Below are 26937 nucleotides of genomic sequence, written 5' to 3' on the forward strand. Positions count from 1 at the left end.
GCAGCTCACCTTCCAGCTACTGTGAGCGTTGGAGGCTAATGACTCTCAGCTGCCCCCTTCCCTGCAGAATTGCCCTCAGCGACACAGGGGCTGCCTATGCTCCATGGCCCCGGAATATTCCCTCTCTCTGCCCCGGCTGCTCGCTCCATTTACTGACTAAGGGGAGCACGCATGGCTGGTCTCCTTCTGCCAGCTGGGACCTACTTTGGTGCAGTTCATGCTCCAGAACTTCCTGGGGGGTGAGGTTTGTCTCTATTTGAGGTCACATCCTCCTTAGCACCTCCCCTGCCCCGTGCAGCTTCCCTCGTTGACTGCGGTCCTGTCACAGGCTCTGCTTCTAGGGGATCAACCCCAGTCACTTTCCCTTTTTGCCTTTTGATTTTTCCTTTTTCTCCTCCCTTTCTTGCTAGGAAGTTGGGAGAGCATCATTTCAGGATGACCGGCCAGCAGCATTAGATGAAGAAACAGCCCCAAACTCAGGACTAAAGAACGCTCATGGGCGTTGGCATTTTGAAGGCTTATTGGTGCCCTTCTGTCTAATTGAATATCAAGGTACAGTGAAACTCCACCTTCCTCCTTTATTGCTGGGTCTGTAAATCTTTAAAAACAATCTTCAATGGTAGAAAAATGCCAGGCAAGCGATTCCTCTTGTCTTAGCTTAGTTTCCCCAGCTGCAACTGAGGTGAAGTATCCATTTCAATCCTCATAGCCACCTGTGAGATAGGAAGCATCTTATTCCCCTTTTGTTTTACCAACGCGGCCATATGCTGAGGCCTCCTGCGTTTTTATCTCCAGCCTGGACCTCGCCCTTAAATCAGCTGGCTTCGGTGTCTGTTAATTCTAATCACAAAACCCATGTACTCGTCCAGGCTACCAGGATAAAATACCATAGACGGGGGGCTCGAACATCAGCAATTTACTCCCCCTAGTTTTGGGATCAGGGGGCCAGCATGATCAGTTTGTGCTGAAGGTTGTCTTCCTGGCTTGCAGATGGCTGCCTCCTCACTGGGCCTCCCGTAGTGGGGTCTGGGGAGAGAAAGGGAGTATTAGGGCTTTAACATAGGAATTTTGGGGGGTATAATTCAGTCTCCCCTGACCAAGGGAGCATTAAGTAATCACATTGGGGTTCAACCTGGGATGGGGATTCTGGTAGATATTGTAGAACATGCCTCAAGGTTATCCCCAACAAAAGGTGAGTGAGCTGGGATATTTATCCCCCAAATCCTGGCAGTTATGGGTTGAGGGCTGCTTCCAGGAGGTACTAACTCCCTGGGGCTTCTGGTGCCTGTGTGAGCTGAGCACGCTCCAGTGACCAGGAAAGGCCCTGAAGCCCAGTTGCAGGTGCCTGTGGTTGAAGCCTGCCTGGGTCTGCATGCTCAGGTGTGGTGTGTGCTGAGGGAATAGGGAAGAGGGCCGCCAATGTCCGCTAGCGGGTCTGAACCCTGGGCGTGCCAACTGTCACATCTGAGTGGAAGAGGGACTTCCTGGTAACTTGAGAGGGGGCAGTTTCCACAGAGGTCTGAGTGCAGGAGCCCCAGTGGAGTGAGTTGCTAGTAGATGGGTAGGAGCAGACCCGGTGGGAGGACACTTCCTGGGTGAAGGATGTGGGAGCGTGGCGTCAGGAGAGAGTGTTCTTGTTTCCAGATGGGAGACTCAGGAGTGAGCTTTTGTACTGATGGGAACGCTCAGGGGGGTGAGGGCTTGGTGGGTGGTGCAGGATGGATAATCCAGGGAGGGAGGACGGGACGTGTGAAAATTTGAAGACAGATCAGAGGCTCGATTCCAGACACACTGGAGTGACTGGTCTGTGGTAAATTGAGAGCCTCTTCTGAGCTGGAAGACAAAGGAAGAAGGGAAGGTGGGACCCGCTCAAGGGGATGGTAAGGGTTGATGCAGGAGCTCGGTTTGATGCTTTCTCTTTTTTTAGGGAAATATAGGCAGGGTCAGGTGTGTGTGTGTGGGGGGGGGGACATTGGCATCATCACTCCATTTCTTCTGTGTTTTTGAGTTGAGTGAGCAAGAATAATTTATTTCCATTTATACAGAAACACTTCTCGTAGCTATCAAGATGATTGTCTTTTCTTTCATTGAAAATAAATACACACTGAAAGCTCGCACACACTTAGTAACTTTCTCATGGTCTTGAAATTACTTACTGGTTTCTCTTGTCAGCATTGTGTGCATACCAAATGCAAAATACACTCGTATTTTTAAAGGGCAATTTGGAATCATTAGTAAGATCAGTAATGCATGTAGATTTCAACCCAACAATCTCATGAAATTTGGTGATGTTCATGTTTGAAAGGCAAAAGGAGAAGGTGTTAAAGAGAGATGAAAAGATACAAGGAAAGGACCTCTCAGGTGTTTGGAAGGGATAAATGGATAAACAGCTAACATTTATTGAGCACTTATTATGACCCAGGCTGTTGTTGAAGGTTTTCCAGTCATTTAGTTCCACAATACTGTGAAGGACCTGATATCATTACCCTGGCTTTACAAAGGAGGAATAGGGAGCACAGTAAGGTATTACATAAGTTACCACAAGTTAGAGGACCAGTACGTGGTGGAAGGAGAAGTAAGTTCTCCAAATTCACTGCCCACATGTAACTCCCATATCTTCCCTTATCCTTGTCATCTGACACTCAACTCTATAATCTCTTGCTTTAAAAAAATCTCCCCCCCGCCCCCGGAAAGCTTTACTGAGATACAATTGACAGGTAACATTGTGTAAGTTTAAGGTGTACAAAATGATTTGATACATTTATATGTTGCGAAATAATCAGCACAGTAGGGTTAGTTAACACTTCCATCACCTCACATAAGTACCATTTCTTTTTGTGATGAAAACATTTACGAGCTACTGTCTTAGAAACTTTCAATTGTACAATACAGTATTGCTAACTATAATTGTCACACTGTACATTCGATCCCCAGAACTTATTCATCTTATAACTGGAAGTTTGTACCCTTGGGCCAGCATCTCTCCCCTTCCCTTGCTCTGCAGCCCCTGGAAACCACCATTCTACTCTCTGCTTCTATGAATTTGGCTTTTTCAGATTCCACACATAAGTGAGAACATAAAATAGTTGTCCTTCTCTGTCTGACTCATTTCCTCATCACCCCATTTCTTTGGTCCTGAGGCACCACCAAAGCTCAAATCCAGAAGACCTGCAGGCACCAAGAACTCGGGTGGGGTTGGTATATTTCTTTGCAAATTCCATGACAAATAAAAAAGTTTCACTTCCCACTAAAAGATAATTACATGTTAATGGAGCTGATCACCAAATTACAATGATGAAAGGGAGAATTCTACACTTTCGGAAGTGACTTACAATGATAAACACCCCTTTTTCTCTCCTTCAGTCTTACCAAAAAAAAAAAAAAAGGGCAGGACGAGTTGCGTGTCTCCTGTAATGTTCTTCGTTGACTGCTGTGCTGAGGTTTTCAAAACTGGCATTCTGAACGAGTGTATTAATTTGAATTTGAAGTCCTTTTGTACTAAAATGATGGGTGCAGGAACATATAAAATTACATATGTTTGTTGTCTTTGATATAAGATGGATACTCAGGCAGTCCAACATGACAAGAGATAACTATTTTCCTGACAAGAAATAAAGATGCCTAAACAGTCTGAGAGTTAACATTATGAGTTGTAGTTAGACACTGTGACACTGAATTTGGAGCATGATAACTTCTCAGAGTTCCTGACTTATCCCCTCTGCCTGCCATCGTATGTACTTCCATATAGTTTATGGTTTTAATATTATTCTGTGGGTTTGTCCAAATCATATTACAATGAAATTCCTCTCAGAGAAGATCCAGCTGAGCAATGAAGAACAATGTTTGCATTAAACTTAAGGATGGATTCTGGGGGCTGAAACCAGGTATTTGGACCTCTTGCATTTCGTTAGGTGGGGATGGAGAGAAGCTAATTAATTTGGTCATGGAAAACATGTTGTAACATTGCAAATTCTGTACTTATGTTCAGGGAGAAATTGAAATTCCATGGACTCTCTTCTGGAACACCAGAGACTTTAGTCCAGAGGGGGTCTAGAAATAGCTATACATAATCACACGTCTGAACGTCCTGTCCACAATTGCTGATGTTTCCCATCATACACATGGGGCTGGATTCTTGAAGAGTTCCCAGGAATTCTGCAGTTTATTTAGGGTGTTAGATCCCAGGAGGATGAACTGGGGCCGGGAGGAGGACAAACCCCAGGGTAGAACACCAGTGTGCTTTGGTCAAAATGATCTAGTGGCCAAGAGCTGGGGGTGTTCATGCCCCAGGCCTGACACTCCTGTGTGTGTGTGTGTGTGTGTGTGTGTTTGACATTCTCTGTGGATGGAGGCACTTTCCTTCTCTGGAATAGGAAAAAATCAAGGGGTAGGATGGAAATATCCCCAAGGTTCCTCTCAGCTCAGATGGGCAGTCCATTGTAGTATCTGGGGTTCTTCAAGCTGGCAGGCGAGTGTAATGGCAAATTCAGTCCCATACTTCCCAGACAAGGCACAGGGACTCAGGGGACAGAAGGGAATGATAGCCCTGCTGGGTTTTTAATGAGCATGGCTGGTTCAGGTTGGAGAGAGGGCTTTTCCTTTAGACACAAGGTACTTGCAATGGAAAAAACCATGCAGGTCAGTTTGTAGGCAGAGCTGATCATTGGTTAAATATGCAGGGCATTAAGGGGGTGGCTGAAGGAGAGGACGTCCTTCTGCACCTCAAAGGCCACTGCTGTCTTGAATCGCATCATGGTGGTGTTATGTTAATATGGAGCAAGCTGTTGTTAAGAAATTATTAAAAATTAGCAATGGGCTCCAAAACGCAAGATGACAAATTGGTGCCCAGGGTTCTGGGGGAAAGAATAATTTACAGCCTTCAAGTGAAATCTCAGGTTGTTTGTTCTTCATTTCTGGAAGCGGAACACAACATTTGCAGCATGTGCTGGATAAATTAACCTTTTGTTAATTTTGGAAGCTGCCATCAGCCCCTCCAGCTCCCTCTCTCAGCTTCAGCAATGAGGCAGACTCAAGGGGTGGGAACCACATTGTCCCAGTGTATGTGCTCACTCAGGGCCCCCAAGTAGTGCAATACTGCCCTAATTCCTTCTGGACTGGAAGCCCCATGAGGGCAGGGACTGTGCTCCTTCCATATTTCTGGTGCCTGGCACATAGTAGGTGCTCAATAAAGATTTGTAGCACGTACAACTCTTGGGAGCAAGGTGGGCATGAAGAGCAGAGCAGAATAGGAGGAGATGGGGGGGTGGCAGCTTGTTACCACCCTTTCCCCTACAGCAGACTCTGTTCTGTAGGCAGAGCCCATCCTTGGAGCTTCTTCCTGCCCTGCTTTACCTGCCTGCCCTCCTGGAAGCCAGTGGCTGAGTAGCAAGACCAACAGCAATGCGGTTTTCCTGCAGGTCCTGCATGGAGGGAATTCAGGAGCAGGAGTGCCTCTCCCTTGGGCATCCCAGAATCCGCTCTCGGGTTGGGCATCATCAAGGCCAACTGGAGGGCCCCCTGGGGGAAGAGGAGCCACCACATTCTGCCTGGCTACAGCCTCCCAGAGGAAGGCAGGGAATGTCTGCAGCTCTGCATTGGGATGTGAAGTAACTAGTATTTCTGAGCTCACATTCTCCTATGGACATTATTCAGCTTTTACTAATTGGCTTAACAATTTTCTCAGTAGTTAATATTCATCTGTCAAAGATGGAAGCATAAATAAATAACTTCGGTTCGAGCACACCTTCTTATCAGACCATACATCATGTTAGAAAGTTTGCATTCTTTAACCAGGAAGATGAAATTAGAAACATCTTGAAGAAGCCTTCTTGTTATCAATCATGTCATCTTGAACATGCTTCGAAGCTTGCTGCTGGCATCAAGAATAGATGTTTTATTCAAAAGAATGTATTTAAAGAAAATGACAGCGCTTTTCGATTTCAGTTTTTTAAAAACAGGAAATCTTGGGGCGCCTGGGTGGCTCAGTTGGTTAAGCGACTGCCTTCGGCTCAGGTCATGATCCTGGAGTCCTGGGATCGAGTCCCACATCGGGCTCCCTGCTCGGCAGGGAGCCTGCTTCTCCCTCTGACCCTTCCCCCTCTCATGTGCTTTCTGTCTCTCTCATTCTCTCTGTCTCAAATAAATAAATAAAATCTTTAAAAACAGGAAATCTTTCAAGCCCTCCTGACTTGAGCATTCTAGTGCTTCGGAAGATGTGTGGAGAGGCTCTGGCCTTTTCTGGATGTGCCATAAGGGTGCAGAATTTCCTGACCCTTTAGAAAGGTGTGGGACAGAAAGACAAAGACACTTATGGTTCAGCTCAATGTCCTCGGTCTTGTGTGGCTTTGACAAAGTCACTTACCCGTCTGGGTTTCAGTTATTCATTTATGAAATGAAGAGGTGGTATGAGGTTTGTGTTTTAGCTCGGGCTGCTATGACAAATGACCATAGACTGGTTGGCTTAAATAACAAACATAGATTGCTCGCCGTTCTGGAGGCTGGAAGTCCAAAATCAAGGTGCTGGCAGATCCAGTATCTGGAGAGAACACTTGTCTTGGTTTGCAGATGGTCGTCTTCTTGTTGTGTCCTCATGGGGTGGAGAGCAGAGAACCAGATTCTGTGTCTCCTCCTCTTTTTATAAAGGCATTACTCTCATCATGACAGTTGCACCCTCATGACCTCAGCTGGCCCTAATTACCTCCCAAAGCACCCCCCCCCCCGCCCAAATACCACTGGGGTGGGGATTTTCCTGCTCCTAGCTTATGGCCTGCTCCTTCCAGTATAGGTAGCAGAGGGCTAGACATCCTCCAATACCCTCCAGCTCTGACCTGCTTGACCTCAGGAGAGATGGGATGAAGGGTTCACGTGGCTCTGTATCCAATCCCCTCCTTCCAGGAGGGCTCAGGATCTCTCTCTAACCCCAGCCATGCCTACCTTAAGTTCCACAGCACAGTATGTGCAGTTAGGGAGTCCCTGAACCAGGAGAACAGGGTCTTTGCCCCAGCTTTACCCTGTTGCCATTATGACCTTGGGTAAGTCACTTTCCTTCCTGGGCCTCACTCTCCCCATCCACAAAACAAGGCAGTTGTTGGATAAGCTGGATCTCCAAGAGCCAAGATTTACTAATGATCCTGGGAGTTACCAGATAGCGAAGGCACAGATGTATTTCCACAAAACAAATGGAATCTGACCTGTTTCCCTAAAGCCCAGATCCTATGGGGCAATGTGTTCCTTATTGGAAAGATAGTTTGGAATCTGTTGGTCAAATGAATCCAGAAAACATAGGCCCCTGGTCAGCAACAGAGGTCATTCTAGGGGCAAGAGCACTCAAAGCTTTTTCCTTCCTTGATGGTCCCAGAGAACCAATAGCAGCGTCTAGACCCCACTGAATTGGCATTCAGCATCAAACGTATTCTAGTCTGACTTCCTTACTTGACAGTTGAGAAAATAGAGACTCTGAAAGAGGGACTAACTGGCCTAAGGTCACATCCCGGGTGGTGGCAGCCGTGGGACCAAAGCCCAATGCTCGCCCCCACCCCGGGCCTGCCTGCAACCCTAAACTCGCTTCTCGTTTAAAAGCATGAACACAACTCCTCAAAATGCACAACTTAATTTTGAATTCCTTCCCTTTTTTATGCTTAAATATATCATAGTTTGTAAAAATGCATAAACACCGAACCTACACTCAGCCATATGCTGCCAACCACACCCATCTGCTGCCCCAAATTTCCAGCATGACTGGCTGTCAAAAACTCATCATGGACAGTTTGCCAAACACTTCGCAGCCAAATCTCATGGAAAATTAATAGTGTTAAGTATGTCTGTGACATCTCTTATGAATCAAATGGGTCAATTTGTGACAACATGTTTCCCTCCACCCCCACTGAAAGCCAGGAGGCATTAGGTTGCATGCGTGAAGGCAGTGGCCAGAACAGGAATGAGGACAGATTCCAGGGTTAAGAGCTCACACAGTCCGGCAGGATGGATACGCCTGGAAGTGAGATGCAGGAGGATCTGAAGCACCAAAATAACAGACAGGGGACCTCAGCAGAGGGAGAAGCATGTCCGGTGGGCAGATCACAGGGACAGGTGTCTGCACCAGGCTCTGGAAGAGGCACGTGCAGAAGTGGGACTTGAGGCCCCAGGGCGAGGATGCGTAGTGCCCGTTCGAGGAGCAGTGGACGTGATTGGTGGTAGGATCAGAAAGGTTGGTTAGAGCCCAGCCTCAAAGACCTCGGATGCCGGGCTGAGGGCTGAAGCTCTCAGGGGAGAAGCAATCAAACCCTTGTAAGAGTGGGGTGATTGATGAGGAGGGGAAAATTCGGACTGTGGAGAAGAGACAGACTGAGGTTCCAGTCTTGGGTATTCTGTTTACCAGCTGGTGACCTTTGGCAAGTCACTCAAACAGTCATCTCTGTGAGGGGGCATTTCGAGGTTACACCTTACTCTTTCCTGCAGTGAGGGCCAACGAGTGCCATGCGTGTGCTCAGCTTCACATAACTCACATCGCTGAATCTTTAGAAGGACTTTCTGGGGTCAGTAGTTATTATCCCATTTCACAGGAGAGGACGCTGGGGCCCAGGCAAGGGGCCTCTGCTTTACACTGCTGAGCTTGAGCGAGCTTCCCACCTATGTGATGATGTCAGGTGTCGCACATGGCCTGATATTAGCACTCGCGCTCCTCCCGGTCTGGGGAGGAGCTGGGCATGTGCTCATAAGCATTTCACAGGAGCTGACCTATTTAATCTTTGCAGTGGCCCTGCGAGATTGGCATATGGCTTCTTGCATTATATGGGTGGGGAAGGCTGTCACTGTTCCTATCAGCTGTTATCTGGAGCACCAGGGTTCTGTTGGTTTATCTGCACCGTGTCCCATGCACAGAGGTGCCAATTTCATGGCCTGGGGTGGAGTCAGGTGTTGGTGTTTCTGAAGGCTGCCTGGGTGACCCTGTCGTGCCACCAGGCTGCCAACCCCCTGGCCCCGTAGCAAAGCTCCTATTCTTCACTGAGTCTGAAAACAAAAGCTCCGCATCCTTCTTTATTCATGGTGTCCAGGAATTCCCAAACCTAGACCTTTGTTCCGTAAACAAGCTGACTTCAAGTAAAGTTTGAATCCTGATGTTACTACTGTTGTTTTTTTTTAAAAAAAAAGGGCAGGGGGAGGGGCGCCTGGGTGGCTTAGTTGGTTAAGCGGCTGCCTTCGGCTCGGGTCATGATCCTGGGGTCCTGCTCCCTGCTCGGCGGAGAGCCTGCTTCTCCCTCTCCCTCTGCCTGCCACTCTGCCTACTTGTGCTTTCTATCTCTCTGTCAAATAAATAAATAAAATCTTTAAAAAAAAAAGGGGGGGCAGGGGGAGAGAAGCTTTTCCAAGAATGTGGATCTGCTCGTGCAGACCTGGGAGCGTCAGGGTGGGGTAGCTTTGACTCACCCGTCAGGTTGCCGTGCTACTTTCTTCTGTTTCTTGGGGTGAGTACTCTTCTGAGTTCGTAAAGGGTTCTGGTCTCCGTTGGGTGCCCCAGGTTCTGTAGTACCCTTAACTGCTGTTGCATGGCTAGGCTAACACCTACCCCGCTTTCCTGCACCCTCCCGGCTTCTCTGCCTCCATAGCTCAGGACGCAGACTGGCCACCATACAGGCATAGATCTTTCCCTGCTTTTCAGAGAGGGTCATGTTGTCTCGGTGTGGACACCTTCAAGGAGGGAAGGCCATCGGCTGCCCTCAGGATCAGGCCTGGGTGTTAGGATTCCCTCAAGTTGTGATTGCAAAAAATGGGTGAGCTCCTTGGGGTCTTCCTTGAATTAAGCCAGAGTGGGTCTGGCTTTTGGCAACAGGACCTGCCCGTGCTGTCAGATAGATGTCTTTCTGTGGTCTGTCCCAAGGAGATTTTATTACCAAAGAGGCTTTGCATGGGCGGGGGCCCCCTTGCACCCGCCCCTGAAGTTGTGGCTTAGCTAAAAGTGACAATAGTTAGTAATATTATACTAATACTAATACCATACTAATATAATACTAATACTATACTAATACTAATAGTAATATTAACTGCCGGTAGTTACAAGCACTTTACAGACACTGTGGGTTTTATTTCTCCCCAAAGGTGTCTACGGTAGTTTACTTTTATCCCCATTTTACAGGGGAGGAAACCGAGGCCCAGGAAACTCCAGGAAGTGGTTCTCGTAGGTGGCAGAGGGGTCTTGTTATTTCTAAGGCCCGCGTCCTTTCATTTCTCAGGAGTACAGAACTAGAAAGTTATTTTGTAAATTCAGCTGCAACACGCCCCTCCAAGAGGTCTTGTGTTTCGTTCCAGTCGGCTTTCTGGAGGCCCTGCTGGGATACCTCATGGAGTCCATCTGATCAGAACATTCTCAGTTCCAAATATAAAACTGAAAACACCAGCCCACTTGGGGCATTTTTTTTTAAAGGAAGAAACTGTGAAGTGTGCCAAGTTTTAGAACTCCAAGGGGTCTTAAAGACAATGTCGTCCAAGCTCCCCATTTTATATGTGAGAAAACTGAGGCCAAGGAGGGAGGGAGCAAACTGCCCAAGGTCATAGAACAAGTGAGTGGTGGATCTGCGCACCCATCTCTCGGGGGCGGGGGGGGGGCGGTGTGGGGCGCAGGGCTGCTGAGGGACGAAATGCTTGTGACTTACTTGGTCCAATACTTGGTACATAGAGGTGGGCCATATTTGGGGGTAGGCGATGAGGCCTTTTGGCAGGCGGTGGGGATGGAGCGAAAGGGGGAGGACCTCAGAGGTAAAAACAGTGGGAACTTTTAACAGGCTATGAGGGGATCTGTCAGAAACGGATGACTCCCAGGTTCCTCGGTTTCAGTGGCTTTGAAATGGGTTTCAAAAGATGAATAGGAGTTTATGCAAGGGACAGGGCAGGGGGAGGCCTTCTGCCGGGAAGGAACGGCCATGCGAAGGCACAGGGTCAGAGCAGGATGTACTGGGGCCTGCAACTCCAATCCTCTCTGGAGGATCCTCTGGAGGGTACCCCGGGGGAGCACAGACAAGAAGACAACAGGCATCTTAGCAGCCGTAACGACCATAAAAGCAGCAGGGAGAGAAAATGATAATCCATCCTTGAAACGAAGTTTGAAAGACATTTCAACACCTTTGTTCACTGACATCTCATGAGCTCCATTCAGAGGCTCCGAGTTAATGAAATTTAGGCAGCTGTCCGCCCTCCTGACATGCCTTGTCCCCGTGTCACCTGAACTGTGGGCCTGGTGGCTTCCCGGAGAGCAGGGAAGCCACTAGGCCCTCTCTTCTCCCTCTGAGCTGCACCTGGTATGGCTGTTCTGACCGCTGGGTCAGAACCAGAGACGGTGGGAGTGGTGGGACCATCGTCAGAGCTGCGAGAGTGGTTCCAATCATTCTTCCATTCCTCTCCCCAAATTACATTGTAACAAACTTTACAAACATGTTCTTTTCTGACCAGATCACAGTAGCATGCAAAATGCCATTTATTTTGGAATGCTAAACCAAGGCCTGTTTTCTTGGCTCTGTTTTGTTTTTGGGCTTTTATTTGTTCCATTTCCAGAGCTGATCCCAGGTGTTGAGGTCCTGGATCTGGGAGTTTTCTCCTGAAAAGGGTATATGTGTGTGTGGACACGCATAGGTGGCTCAACTTCTCAGAAGCAGAGCAGAGTGGGTGACCTGGAACCAGCCATGCCTGAAACCTCCTTCCTTATTGGGCATGTCTGACTTACAGGCCCTATGTCCCTGACGGGGATACTCTAGATAAGCAGGTCCAAGCACACTAGTCCTATCTGGTGAGCTCACCATCGTACTCTTCCCCACCATACAGCACCCTGTGGGCACATCAGAAACCCTGGGTGCTTCATCCAGAACCCTGTGACCAGAGAGTTTGTCCCTGTACGATCTAAGGGGGTCCTTGAATGATGTGTTTCTTCCATGTTGTCCTGAAATTGCCCAGGTGAAGAATTCATCACCAGAATCCTACCCCTGGGGTAGTCTGCACAGCATCTAGGGCCAACCCTCCCCTAGGCCTGTGTGAACTCTGCATATGCGTCATCTCACTTCATTTTTCCTACAACCTTGGTGGCCCAGAGAAGTTCAGGAACATGCCCAAAGTCATACAGCTGCTGAGGGCTGGAGCAGGGCCAAGAACCAGGACAGTCCGGCCCCAAAGGTTGTAGGTGAACTCAACCCTGGTGCAACCACTGTCCCCAGGGTGTGGCTATGGCCCGTCTACACCATATCAGTTAGAGAGGGTTCAAGGGTCATTCTCCTAAATCCCTGTGAGCTGGAGAAAGAGCTAGGGGCCACCCTGCAAAGGCGAGGCCTCTCTCGTAGAAAGAGGGCCCATGATGGGGAGGAGTCCCAACATCCGGGCTTCAGAAGGAAACTCTAATGACTCAGGTTTACTAGACTGGAGGAGGAAGGGGTAGAGAAATGTCTTAATATTTGATAAACCCATGAAAAGGCATTAACTAGTTCCCCATATCTCTGATATGTAAATTCTGTTTCGATCTAAGGGCAGACCTTGTTTGTGATGCCCAAGTGTGCAAGGACCTGATTCAGTTGGTAGTGAGCGCTCCGTCATGGAAGCATCCTATCAAAACAGAAATCACTTGCCACTTCAGTGAGAATTTCAGTATTCACTAAGTGTACTTGGGGCGGGCAGCAATGACAGCCTTTTAAGTCTAATATAAAACCGAGCCAAAGTTTTAATTAATTTCCCAAAGATTCCAGAAAACATTAGAGACAGACATAAAGTTTCATGGGACAAGATGTTCTTTACAGCACTATTTATCATATTAAACATTAGAAACAACCCAAATGTCCCCAAATTGGGTATTGGAGAGGCAAAAATATGGTACTACCGTATAATGCAATATGAATTTGTCATTCAGATGAGGTTTAAAAACAGCATTTAAGTCACAAGAAAAAACTTACCACATGAGTAATGTGAGTGAATGATAAGTAGATGGGGAGGAATGCAAAGTTGTACAAATGCGTGTATGCAAAAATGCATAAATATGCACACACACACAAGTTGATTTAGGAATAGGAAAAAGTGAAATGGATAGACTGGGGCAAAATGTAAGCCATGATTGGAGGCTAGTGGTGAGCTAATCAGGGCCACATACTGTGCTCTATGCCCCCGAGTTCCTCACCAAGGGCCTGCATCACTTATAAAATCAAATCACAAGTTATTAAAATGTTATTTTTGAAGACTAGAATGACACGGGGAAACACAATTATCGTGTTAAGTGACAAATACGGGATGCAAGAATATGCATAGATTATGACCCTAATTATGCACATAAATTTAGTTATTTATTCCCTATTTGTTTCCAGAAAAGTATTGCCAACCGCATAGCTGAACACACCTGTGCATGCCCTCCCCCTTGACCCCGGTGCGGGGGAGGGGGTGGGGGTGGGCTAAAGCAAGGGTCTGAAGATGCTGATGGATGTCCCTGGGCTGTAGGATTTGGGTAATTTCCTTTCTCGGCTTTATTTTCTTCAGGGTTTTCCAAATTCGTTTTTTCCTATTAATGTGTATAGAATCAAGAGGGAAGCCCCAGAAAAGCCAAAAACAATTTCTGGAGCCTATTAGGAATCCAAGGATTGTTAGTCCCCTTCCTGCTGTTCTGAACCTTCTTATTCGCACTGAAAGGGGCAGACAGCCCAAGACCTTGCGGATGGGGGAGGCGGGAGGCCTTCTGTGCTGTGTGCTCTGCAGCAGGGCAGCCCCGTGCCCAGGCCACCTGGCCCCCCTTCTCTAGGACGGGAGGACAGGCACCATCCCCAAGTTCAGCGGGGGTTCCTGCCAGCCGTGACCCTAAGAAGTCTGCTGTTGTCACTTTGGGAACTGGCTCAGGAAATCCCAGGTCTCTAAGATGCCTTGTTAAACACATCCAGCCGAATTCAGCAGCTCAAACCAAGCCTTGTCATAATCCCCAGAATCACAGCGAAAGTAAACGGGGTGATGACACCCCCGGAGTGCGCATCAGGTTTACTCATACTTTTATAAAGAGGTAATTTGCAAAAGTGCAGTTAATCCCACCATGCTTTGTAATTTAAATGTCGCTGGAAAATGATTGCTGACATACAACTGATTAACAGCGGCCCTTAGTGCCAAATAAATCAGCATCTAATCCACTGTATGTATGAAGATGGAAGGAGATAAAAAGAACCTTCTCCCCCACCCCCTCCGCTGTTACTTTGATAGAATGCCCAACTTTTCCCAGAGGTTTGGGAGTTTGGCTAAAAGCTATTTTCTCACAAGAAAAAGACACATAAATGATCAATTGTCAAAACCTAAGTGTGATTTTTCCCCATGGGGAAATTGAATTACCCCCCTCTTCCTTTGATATGCTTGGGAGGACCTGTCCATCCCTCTGCCCAAAGTTGGGGCAAGGGGGAGGTGAGGGAGGCCACCTCTAGCTCCCCACATTCTAGAAAGATAAGCCACCAGTTCCCTCCCTCCCAAGGCATAAATCGTTTATGTTTTTGCCTTTGATTTTGCGAGCGACCCTGTTTCCTTCTAATAACTTACTTAAAAAAAAAAAAAAAGTTAACCAGTGTTTGTTTTTGTTTGACCAAAAAAAAAAAAAAAAAAAAATCCTGATGTAAATGTGTTGAAGGAAAATAATTCTCTGGTATTGAAGTTTTACGAGTTCTTTTAACACACACAAAAATCAAGTAGTTGAAAGGACTCCCTTCCCTGGTGTTCCTAATACAAATAAATGTGATATTTTCAAGGAAAACATGTCCTAGATGGTGGTGGTCAGGGGATTTCTCTGTGGGTCAGCTGCCACCTAGGTGTGAGGGGATTTTTCTGCTGTCTTTAGCAAAGACCCTTAGGTATTATACTTCAGTACATCCTGATTTGAAAACCTGGCCCTGGGGCTGGACGGCACGCATGGGCCCTATGTGGACATTTTCATTGTCTTACCAATGGTTTCTTCCTTGTCTTCTTACTAACTGGCCTCCCTAGCCCCTCCTCACTCCCTGACCCTGGGGGCTACCTACTCCTGCCGCTGACTTCTCCTCCCTCAAGGCCCAGGGTGCCAGGACCAGGGCAGAAGCAGGGCAGAGGGTGACCCTGGCCTTTTACCTGGGACAGACTGATCGCTGACCTGCAGGAACCTTCTTTCTGGAGTGGGGTCTCTCCGCCAGGGTCACCTTTCCTACCCCTTATTCAATCCCTGGCTCTTCCCCTCAAAAAACCTTGCTCTCTTCCTTTCAAATGTATTTTCAAAGGTAGTCCTTGAAACGGAGGCCCTATCTCTCCAGGAACTGAATTTCGGCTTTGTTAAATTGACAGCAGTGCCTCAGCGGTGGGAAAGGAGTGTCTCTTAAAACAAAAGAAATAATTACATCATGCATTCTGTGTTTACTACCAACATGTATCAAAAGTGGGGCTTGCATTTCTTTAGCTGTAATTCCCCGGGTTTTGGTCTCAACCTGCTGGATGCTTGGCATTCTCCAAGAGGCATCTCCTCTGGAACTAGGGACTTCAAGTGGGTCACAGAGGTGCGAACCTGTACCTAGAGGTGCTATTATCTAGGATGGTGGTTTGCAAACTTTGTTCTTTTTTAAAGCAGCAGAACCTTTTTTTTCAAATGATCTGTATAACATAGGCACAGATCCCATTTACAGAAGACTGCAGCCCGAGGAAAAACCAGGGCACACTTAACACTGATTTCCAATGGTTTAAAGTTAGCTGACCTAGATATTTGTATATATTTAAGTAGCATTCTAATTATTTATTACTTTGACAATGGAAGGTGAAAGGTGGATGCTGGGCTTGTGTCTGCCTTGCTAGAGCTCTGGATTTCACAGGTCAAGGTAGCATGGTCGGCTATGACTCAGGTGAGCATACCTATTCAAAGCCAGTCTGTTGAGATCATGAGAAAGACCAGAAGGCAGGCTTTTCCATCTATCTGTTTTTAGTGTAACCACATTTCCCAGAAGTTCTGGTAGAGTGATAATCCTGTCCAGGCTGGATGTAGCTTGCTAGGTACATGCCATGCTAAGGGTCACACACTTGTCATCTCATTCAGTGCCCATGGCAAGTCCTAGGAAGTAGGTACTGTTTTGCTGATAAGCAAAGTCAAGTTCAGAAAGGTTGAGTAACTCATACATGGTCACACAGTAAGTAAAGGGCACCTCTGGAATTTGTACCCTGGTGATGAGACTCCAGAATCCATCACCTAGAGTTCGCTTTGCAAACTGTAATTCTGTATAGCAGTAACCAGTCCTATTTCGCCTTTCTGCTTCCTTCCTTTGCTGTTCATCCCATTCCATCCCAGTCTTCCCTGCTCTTCTCCCTTGCCTGGAGACAGCCTGCTCCATTTCTTCATCTTACTAGGAGCCCCTGGGGCTGCTGACACCCATTCTCACTGTTGCTCAAATGCAAACATCACTAGGGCCAGCTCCTGGCATCCACTCTAGGAAAGATAAGATGGAAAGTGAATGCCCCCAAACTTGCAAGGAATGTGCAGAGAAAATGATTTGTGATGTGTGATTTGAAACATTAAACTCCTTCTGGGCTGGAAGCTGGGTCCTGCTTCTGGTAGCCGCTGGCTGCTTCTCCACCCTCGTGATTGTGTCATGGGTGCCTGTTGGAAGAGGAGTGCTCCTTTTAAGGAGAACTGAGTTGGCAGATGTTCTTCCCCAGCTTCCTGCAAGTGAAGATACTGGGCTTCTGCCAACATCAGCTCAACATGGAAGCCATGTTGGCAAATAGCTTGCCCAAACCCTAATGCGTCCAGAATAATCTGTTTGGCCACCAAACTTCTTCTCCCACGGCATGCCACAGCTTCCATCTTGTCTCCTCTCAGTCTGGTCCAATGGAAGAGACAGCAGGAAACCTGCTCTCCTGTCCCTTCTTTAACCTCCAGTCCTAATATGGAGAAGGCGGGGAGGGGGGACCTGCTTAGGTTCAGTGATGGCTCAGTAACTAGGTCTGGAGATAAGGCTGGGGATGGTGGGCATCCTGGCAGAGTCTTGCCAGAAGAAGGAGGACGGGCGGCCCTTGGGTCTGGGCAGGCAGGAGAAGAGACCGTGATTTTCTGGAATGTGGAATCTGGGAGGACTGGCAGAAGTCTTCAGTTTACTGGCCATGCCTCCTGGTTCTCAGTACCTTCTACCTTGTCCTGTCCTTGTCATTTCTGATCACTCAGAATGAGTCATACCATCCCTCTGCTCAGACACCGTTGCAGCACAGTCCACCCTGCCCCCTGAGCTGAGACACATGCTCTTTCCTAGACTCTCCCTCTTTCTAGCTCAACAGCATGGACCATCAAGCCCCTTGATGGTGGGGGCTGGGCACGGAGCTTTTGGGAGGCTCCACCCCACAGCTCTGGAGATCCTGGTGCAGCAGCTCTGGAGATCCTGGTGCAGACAGGTGCTGGAGGAGGGGACACTGGGTCTGCAGCATGGGAGAGAGCCTAGTGCCAGTGGACAGGAGTGAGGCAGAGAACAGTTGAGTCATAAAGCAGAAGCAGATGTAGGGGGATAGGCACAGCAAGTTCTCAAATCAGAACTCTCTGGTGGCAAGTGACAGAAACTCCCTCTGTCTGGTTTAATTGATAGAGGGGACTTACTGGGAAGCATTGGCATAGCCACAGGTTTGAAGAGTTTCTCTTCTTGAATTCTGCACCAGGCATCTTCCTCACCGCACTGCAGTCCTAGCCTGGGCTGAAAGCCCCAGCCACACAGCCTTTTCCTCCAGCTCCAACTTGAGAAGTCTCAGGAAGGGGCCCTATTGGCTTGAATCATATGAACATCTTGGGTCAAGCCCTCATCTCTGGGTCTCAGTTTTCTCATGTCTTGAATGGATGAGTGGGACTAAATGATCTCTAAAGACTCACTGGGCCCGAAGGGACATGTGTCCTTTCATTTCCATATCCCCAGAACTGAGCACAGGGATGCCTATCCTGTCCCAGGACCCACAAGAGGGGCTTTCCTAGGTGAGTCCGCTGGTACACACAGAAACCCCAGGAGGTGGATGACGTATCTGGAGCTCAGCCAGGGTCTCATGGATAGTAAGTGAGGGGATCTGGGACCAAGTCTGGGAAATTCCCACCCCTGGGACACATGTCACTGAGCAGCCTTGCCTGCCCTACCCGACCTCATGCCCGGGACGGCTTTCTCTTTAGTTGACAAAGGCATGCTGCATCATGTTGATTTTGGGAAGGGCTCTTTCCTCTTGCTTCTATCCTCTCTCTGCTCAGTTTTCTGTCTGATTCACCCATGACCTTCCAGGAGACTCCCAGTTTGTTATCTTAGAATAGCCAAGGGAGAAGATGTCTGCTTGATAAAATGCCAGGGTTTCTGTTAGCTTCGAGCTTGACTCTTGTGTACTATCTTTGTCTGGCGGGTTTGCTCCCCTCCGTGCTTGGCTGGTCCACAGCCCAGCAAATCTCCCCAAGATCCTGGTCATATGCTCTTGTTCATGTCTGAGTCCCACTCAGTGCGTGTGATGATCCGCATGGGCACATGGCCTCCATAATCGAACAAAGATGGTGTATATTCAGTCCGCACATGGATCTTTCTAACTTAGCTGATTCACTTTGTGGAATACACATGACTAACCTATCTAGAAAATTCTCACATTGTAAATTCTTGTGTGTTTAGAAGAAAATTACATTCTCCCCCCTTCCTCCGCACAGTGCCTTCACTGATGTGCACCCCTCGTCCTGCATACAGGTGGCATTTACATGGAAAGGAACGAAGTGGAAAAGGAGGGAGGGACATGTGAGCAGAGCATTTAGAGCTTAGAATAGAAGCAGCAGTGCCTCACTTTATGAAAGCTGAAACACAGAGAGTCTTTACATATAGGAGGCACTCAATAAATGACCACAGGAAAGGAAGAAAGGAAACCATCCGTGCTGTTTGCTCTTCCCCAGGATACCTGTGCCCAGCGTCTCTTCCTGAGTTTCCAACCTGGGTGTGACGGATTTTTGGTGGTCTGTGAGTTTTACAGTCCATGAGCGGGTCTTTCTCCAAGTGTTCTGAAATGGAGGAGAAGACTGTATTCAGAGTTAGAAACCCTGAATTCTAGTCCTAGACCATTTAGAGGTTTTTCTAACCTTGCACTAGTCCATGAAGCCCATTGAGACTTGGATTTTCTATCTGAAGAATGGATTACACAGTGGTAGAATTTCTGAACTTGGACATTGCCTAGGAGACCCACCAGGGGTGGTGAGAGGCTGCCCTACCTACCTCTCAGGGGCATTACCGGGATCACCGGGGTTGGTGAATGTGACAGTGCCCTAAAGTGTATATCATCATGACTGCTTTGTGGCTGACGCTCTGCGGCCCCTCCAGTGGGCTGCCGAGTGATGGGGTGGGTGCAGCTTCCAGGGTCTTGCACTTTGGCTGGACAGAGGCCGACCTCAACTCCCCACTGATTCCCACCATCCAGAGCAAGGCTGTCCTGGGAGTTCTGCTCTGCTTCTGCTTTAGACCATCAGATCATATGCCTAGGAGTCCAGCCTTGGCCGCTGGCTCTCTTTGCCTGGCTGGGCCTGAGCAAGGCTACGTCTAAATTCTGCTTCCTCAGGTTTTACTCCACAGGAATATCTTGATCCAAAAGAAAGAAGGGATGGCCCCCACTCCTCACCCCCACCCGATGTGTTTCTCCCAGTTTCCTGCCCCCAACCCCCGATTCGAGCTCTGGAGGGTTCTGTCGCTCCTCTGTACTTCCAGAGAACTGAGCTTAAACCAATAATGGATTTTGTCTTTTTAATAACCAGAGGGAAGAAATCTCATATAAAAGGAGTGATAGTTGTCAAAATCCATGCCAAGGGTCAAAAATGTGGCTGTTTTGTTCACATAACTGTGTAATTTGTAGATTTTGTGTGTGTGTGTGTGTAGGGGGTGGAGGCTGGACCATCGACATACAAATAGTTCATCTAAATGACACATTCCAGGAAAATGAGACACATTAAGCTTTCTCCTTTCATATCCCAAGTGGAAAAAACAATTTCTCCAGCAAGCACAGGAATGTTTTATTGCAACAGGGCTATATGGCCTCCGCCGGTCACGCACTGAATCTGTAGCTTAGCATCAGAACCTGGGTCATGGTACGGAGGGCCTGCTGTCCGGGGCAGGAAGGACGGGGTCCCGGTTCAGGTCTGATCAGTAAAGCAGACCGCTCTGCCGTCCAACGCGGAAGCCGTCCAGTGCGTTCAGATGCAGCTGTAGCAGAGAATTTTCTCTCAGCCTGGTGCTCAGAGCACTGAGGAGGCCCCAGGTGTGACCCGGACTCGGGTGTCTGCCCTCATCCTGGCTAGGTGTAATAAGTAAACCGTGGCTCGGGTTGGGTGCGTGGCTTCCCCTGTTTCCCCCAGCAGCTCAGTGGTGGAGTCTTTGCGCTCGCTCCACCTGCTGTCTGCATATGCAGGGCTCTCTCAGGGACCTCAGGGAAGTCAGCTGCCGCTTCTTGCTTCCTGGATGCTTAAGACCTGTGAAGCCCTTTGAGGACTCCTAGGAGGCCACACTCCGAGTTCAGTGAGGCCTGCACTCCCCTTCCTTCTTGGGCACTGCCTTCAGCTTCCCCAGCTCGCCGGCAGCCTCTGGGCCTGACACTTTCTCCCTGTATTTACAGACACTAATCATTTCCCTGGCAACTGAACGACTTGAGCTGCGAAAATTTGATAAGACAATTTAATTGTTGGCTTTTACCTGTCTGCTCAATAGAGCTGGGTTTCTCGGGAAGGTGAGCTGAAGTGTGAGCAGAGTCACTTGATCAGGGGGCTAGAACAATGCAGCTAGATTAGAGAGTTCTAGCAGAGGCCCCCAGACTTACTACTTTGCACCCCCTTTCAGATGGCGCCCTTTTTGCAAACTTTACCAGGGCTGTCCTCCAGATGGTAACAGAGAAGCTAGTCCCAGACACTTGATGTGCAGTGGGGTAGTGGGCTTTGCATGGGGACAGCTCTCAACTCTTCCCGGGGAGCTTGTTTTCAGGGGAGCAGTGGGTGGGTTTGATGGGAAGGCACAATCCAGCTGTGTGGCCACAGCCCAAGGGCTTGGTACCAGGCATCATCCTCCGTGGCAGAGGAGGTTGGGGGATGGTCCTCAGGAGAGCTTTTGCAAGTCCTTGTGAGTTACTCATGACTGTTCAGTGGGCTTTAGTCCTTCCCTCTGTGTTTGTGGGTCATTTTACTGCAGTTGGCATGATGCTGCAATCTGGGGACCCATGCTGATTTTAGACCAGACGTGCTCATTTTATTGAATTGAATCCTCACGGTAACACTGTGGAGAAGAATAGGAATCTTTATTCCCATTTCACAGATGTCGATCCTGAGACTCCGAGAAGTTAAGCAACTTTCCTGAAGCAGCACAGCTAGTTAGAAGCTTCAAGATTCAGATAGGTTGTAGTGGACACTGTCGGGGCGCTGCCCAGATCCCCTCAGATCCTTTTTTCCAATTCTGCACACCTGGTACTCAGCTCCATGGACTGTGTCTCTAACTCTTGTACCCGTACCTCTCCCAGGAGGCCTTACCTTGGACTACGGGAGCCTGGAAATCCCACTGCCTCCTGGGCAGCCTGTGGTCAATGAGCAACAGCTGGGGAGTCCAAAAGGCCAGCTCTCTGCCTGGATGCAGGACAGACTCTGAGGTGTAATTTGTGCTCCAGAGCCCCCTGGGGTCCCGTGGAAGCTGGGACCCCACCTGAACTCACGCCTTTGCTTGGCCTCTTCTCTTTTTCTGTTCTTTCTCCTCCTGCTCAGCTGTTTCTTGTCCTTCTACCTTAATAAATCTCTTGCACACAAACTCTCATCTCCAGGTCCGCTTCTGGGCGATCTGACCTAAGATTTGGAAGTATGTCTGACTCTCGCCTGCCCTTCGGGGAGCCCCACAGCCTCATCCCTTGTCTCACGTGACCAGCATGCAGACTGCACTGCGAGTGTGGGAAATGTCTGGCTTGGGGTCTCTGCGTCGCTCCAGAGTCACAAGCACTGTGGAACATGAACTGGAAAGATCTCTGAGGGGTGGATTCCTTAGCCTCCTCAGTGTACTGTCTCATCCTCTGTAAAATGGGAGTAATCATAGTGTTCATATTAAGGGACGGTTGTGAGCAGTCCATTAATTTGCATATACAAAACAGCACTGGGCACCTACTGAGCGCCACCAGTGTTAGTAAATTTTTAAAAAAGATTTTATTTATTTGTCGGAGAGAGCGCACAAGCAGGGGGAGCTGCAGGCAGAGGGAGAAGCGGCTCCCTGCTGAGCAAGGAGCCCGATGCGGGGCTCGATCCCAGGACCCTGGGATCATGACCTGAGCCAAAGGCAGACGCTTAACCGACTGAGCCACCCAGGCGCCCCCAATGTTAATAATTTTTATTGGCATTCAGACATTTATCATCTCGTCAGACCTTGGGTTCCTGGTTGGCGTTCAGACAGGAGGTTTCTGTGCTGGGGGTGCTTGGAACTGAGCCAAGCGTGCAGTAGTGCATAGTGCTAGTGAAATGTTTGGGTAGGACATGTTACAAAGCCTGTGGTTGGAAAGAGCACCTGCCTGCCACTCTCTGTTGGAAAACCACGATACCATGTTGCCGTCATGTGTCACGTTAACCGTTCCGTTCTCCCTCAGTCTCCCTTTCAGTTGAGAGACAAGTCTGCCAGGCGCTTCAAACACCGTGGGGGGAAAAGAGAGGAGGGAAAGAGATGGGCCAAGTGTGGCCAACAGGAGGAACAAGCAGCTCTGCCGCATTCCCCAGGCGCCCACATTAAGGGCCTGATTAACTTAAAATATTTCCCAGCTTCTGAAGCACTTGATTAAAGTCAATTGGGGGGAAAGAAGATAAGCTCTTACAAGGGCTAATTTGAGGCTTAGAAAACTCGAATATGCCTAAATCTCAAATCGTCGGGTCTGTGGGGGCGCCATTTAACATTCTGGTGGCGGTCCACGGGGGCCCCCCGCCCCAGATCCCTGGCCCCGCAACTTCCTCTTTGCTGCCTGGCTGTGGAAACTTTCATTCCCTCTGTCTTCGCTTTTCTTCCCCTTGTGAGGGCTTAGATGATTTTCCCTTTTGAAGGCATAGAAATAGATGGCTTTGGATTCAGAACACAGCCTCTATTGCCGGCTTCCTCCCCCTCATGCCTGGAAAAATCAAAGCCAGGCTTCAGTGATGCCGTCCCCTGGCATCCTCTTGATGTGTTAATGGGTCACACTTGCTGCCCTGCCGTCCCTGCTACCAGGGACACTATTATATGGGCAGATCTTTCTCCCTTTCCCCTCAGATCAGGGGGCACAGAGCCAGGCAGGGAGCAATTGGTTTTCCTTTCATGAACCATGCTGAGCCAACTTTTGATCTTTGACAGGGAATTTCCTGCAAAGATGCATACAGAGTGGGGCTCTAATCCTGGCTGCCCTGCTTAGCACAGTGAGGGCTAGGGTGGGAGGTGCATTTTGTTGCCATTGGATGGTGTACCAGTTTTCTGTGGCTTCATAGTAGCTTAAAATGACACCCATTTATCAGCTCATGGTCTGTGGGTCAGAAGTCTGGCATGGTGTGGCTGGCTGTCTGCTCAGAGTTTTACAAGGCTGATTTCAAGTTGATGGCTGGGCTGAACCATTGTCTGGGAGCTCTGGGGAGAAATCTGCTGTCAAGTGCATTAGGATATTGGCAGAATTCAGTTCCTTGCTGGCCACTACGCTGAGGGCCCTCTCTGAGCAACTTAGGGCTGTTGGCATTTCTTCTCATGTGGCCAGCTTCACCTTCAAACCAGCAGAGGCAAAATCCCCCTTTGTGATTTGAATCCCTCTGACTTCCTCTTCTGTCATCAGCCAGAGAAAACTCCCTGCCTTTAAATGCTCAGCTATTTGGGTCAGACCCACTTAATCTCTGTTTTTTTAAGGTCAATTGACTTGAGACTTAAATTATATCTGCCAAATCGTTCACAGAAAGAAGGATCTAGGTCAGTATTTAAATAACTAGGGGACAGGAATCTGGGGAGCAGGGGGAGATTCTGCCCATGGTGGTGATGTGGTTAGGACCCAGGATGGTCTTGAGCAGCCTCCCTCATTCCTGTTAAGGTCCTCAAGGGAGGGGAGGAAGGCTCCCAGGGAAGCCTGGAAAAGGGGAACAAAGCTACCAGCTTCTTATTCTCAGCGGGACCTCCATGGTGGCTCCCAGGAAAACCTCTGGGGACCAGGTGATGTGGCATGTTTTGAGATGTTAGGCTGAAGATTCTCTCCTAAGCTTCATAGCAACCCCATTCCCTCTTTCTTTCTTCCATGGCTTTCCACGACCAAGCAGGAGCTTGCGACAGCACACAGAGAAAATTGTGGCTATTTCTCATAAAACTTGGTATTGAGAGATAGTATTTTATGTTTATTACATTTACCTATTAAACAGACAATTGGTGCCTTCTAATCCCAAGAGGCATCTTGCAAGCAATTCTTGCTCCTATCTTCTGAGGTCCTTCGGAAAGACATTGGAAGTAATGGAGGGAGCAAAGTGGTACAGCTGAGCCAGGAGCCGAGGCGCTTGGGGGCAGTTTCCATGAGGGGCGGAGTGGAGATGGCTGTGGAAACCCAACTATGTCCTACCTTTCCAACTGGAATGAATTCATCAGTGTAAAAGGAAGGAAGGTAGGTGTGGGTTCTCTCCTTCTCTGCAGGATTCTTGAGACAGAGGGCCAGGGTCCCATCTAACCTGACAACTGGACGTCCATCTCACTATGCAGAGCTCTGTAGTTCAGGCCTCAGGGCACATTTCTGCTCACTCCCTTCTCTCAACCATGCCCCCCACACTTCCCTTGGGTGCTGTCTGGGGCCTGATGGAGGGAATCCTGTCCTGCCAAGTGTGGCCCACAGTCACAGATCCCAGGGCAGTGGGTGGTGGAGGAGCCAGGCAGGGCCCGGGAGCAGTGCATTTTGGGAACAATAGTTTTCAGAGAGCTCCCGTGTTTCAGGGAAGTAGGCAGTCAGGATCCGAGCTCTCCTTCCCGGCTCTTCCATTTCAGCATAGGTAGTACACTTAGCATGGAATTCATTCTTATATGAACATATCAGCCAACACATGTGGGCTTCTTGCTCTTCAACTGAGGCTTCTTTTTATTCTGGTTCAGGATTAGAGCATTTTAAAATAGGAAGAAAGGGGGCCCCTGGGTGGCTCAGTCGGTTAAGTGTCTGCCTTTGGCTCAAGTCATGATCCTGGGGTCCTGGGTTTGAGCCCCGCATTGGGTTCCCTACTGAGTGGGGAGTCTGCTTCTCCCTCTGCCTTCCTGACCCCCATGCGCACGTGCTCTCTCTCTTTCTCTCTCTCAAACAAATAAAAAAAAGTAAAAAAGGAAGAACAACAAGGGGGTTCTTACCTTCAGCTTATTGAAATGCATTATTAAACTAGTAATTGATTGAAATAGTTGGACACCGCTGTAAGAATCAACTGGCAGATCAATGGAATAGAATAGATAGTCCTATATAAACTAGAACTTGGTACAGGTCTAGGCTATAGAATGAAAATGATAAGAGCAAATATAGTTCAACAAATTTTATTGTGAAAATTGGCCATTTGAAAGGAAAATCAAGTTAGCTCCTCATCTTTTACCAAGCCCCCCAAATATTAAAAAATTCAACTCTCCCCTATTACTCTATACAATTAAAAGGCCAACAACAAAGTAGGTAAACTGACCATACCTTTGGCAGACAAGAGGTCAAAATCTTTACTATAAAAAGAGGTCTTGCACATCAGAGGAAAAACTAGCAAAGAATCCACAGGTCATGTCAAAGAAACTGTCTTTCAGAAAGAACCAGGAGAACAGATACCTATTTGTAAGTGTGTTTGTTCACTGTAGTGCCACTTAGGAGAACAAAACATAAATAAATCCCTGAAATGTTTCACAATTGAAGAGTGGTTGAATAAATTGTAGCATATTTATGCAACATAATGTTGGGCACTTACAGTTGTACTTGAGAGCATATCTACTATTATGGGATCAAATGTGAAGCTTCATTTTTAAACAATGTAAAACTAAGTGTGCCGCATAATAATGCCCAGCCCCTGTGCCTACTTGTGCCCCCCCCACAAGAGACTGTTTATTTTATTTATTTATTTTAAAAGATTTTATTTATTCATTTGAGAGAGAGAGAGGGAGGAAGAAGTAGGTCCCCCACTGAGCAGGGAGCCCCACACGGAGCTCGATTCCAGGACTCCGAGATCATGACCCGAGCCAAAGCCAGTCCCTTAACCCACTCAGCCACCCAGGAGCCCCCACAATAGACTGTTTAAAGTGATCTCTATGTGTGATGCAATTATATGGGATTTTTATTTGCTTCTGTATTTTCTTTTATATTTTATGTTTCTGTTTTCCAAATTTCTTTAATGAGGTTTTTTTTTGACAAGCAAGTTATATAAGTTATTTTAATAAATCAATAGCTCTTATATTGGCATATAAAAAGCTGAAAATACAATGGGAACAGGTAGCTATAGCTTGTGTTTATTAGTAGAAAATTGCAATAAAGATGTAACTTTAATCTATTTATTAATAAATTAATCTACCAACCTAATGAATCTCAATTAAAACACTAAGAAGATTTCAGTTTCAGAATTTGACAAGAGGAAAAAATAGGAAAATTGTGTAGAAAATAGAGCTACCATACGACCCAGCAATTGCACTACTGGGTATTTACCCCAAAGATAGAAATGTAGTGATCCGAAGGGGTACGTGCACCCCAATGTTTATAGTAGCAATGTCCACAATAGCCAAACTATGGAAAGAGCCAAGATGTCCATCGACAGATGAATGGATAAAGAAGATGTGGTATATATACAATGGAATATTATGCAGCCATCAAAAAACCCAAACTCTTGCCATTTGCAATGATGTGGATGGAACTAGAGGGTATTATGCTAAGCGAAATAAGTCAATCAGAGAAAGACATATCATATGATCTCACTGATATGAGGAATTCTTAATCTCAGGAAACAAACTGAGGGTT

General features: G+C 47.8%; 1 long non-coding RNA gene across 1 annotated transcript in view; it reads left to right on the plus strand.

Moving 5' to 3' along the window:
* LOC145717544 (uncharacterized) overlaps positions 1–26937 on the plus strand; it is a 289508-nt gene that overhangs the window by 12413 nt on the left and 250158 nt on the right. Inside the window, exon 3 of the long non-coding RNA XR_014140835.1 lies at positions 411–552. This is a non-coding gene — a long non-coding RNA (uncharacterized LOC145717544). The remainder of the gene's footprint in view (positions 1–410; positions 553–26937) is intronic.

This window comes from Leptonychotes weddellii, chromosome 16, assembly GCF_054177405.1.
Source record: "Leptonychotes weddellii isolate Sample4059 chromosome 16, ASM5417740v2, whole genome shotgun sequence".
In the NCBI taxonomy this organism is placed as follows: Eukaryota; Metazoa; Chordata; class Mammalia; order Carnivora; family Phocidae; genus Leptonychotes; species Leptonychotes weddellii.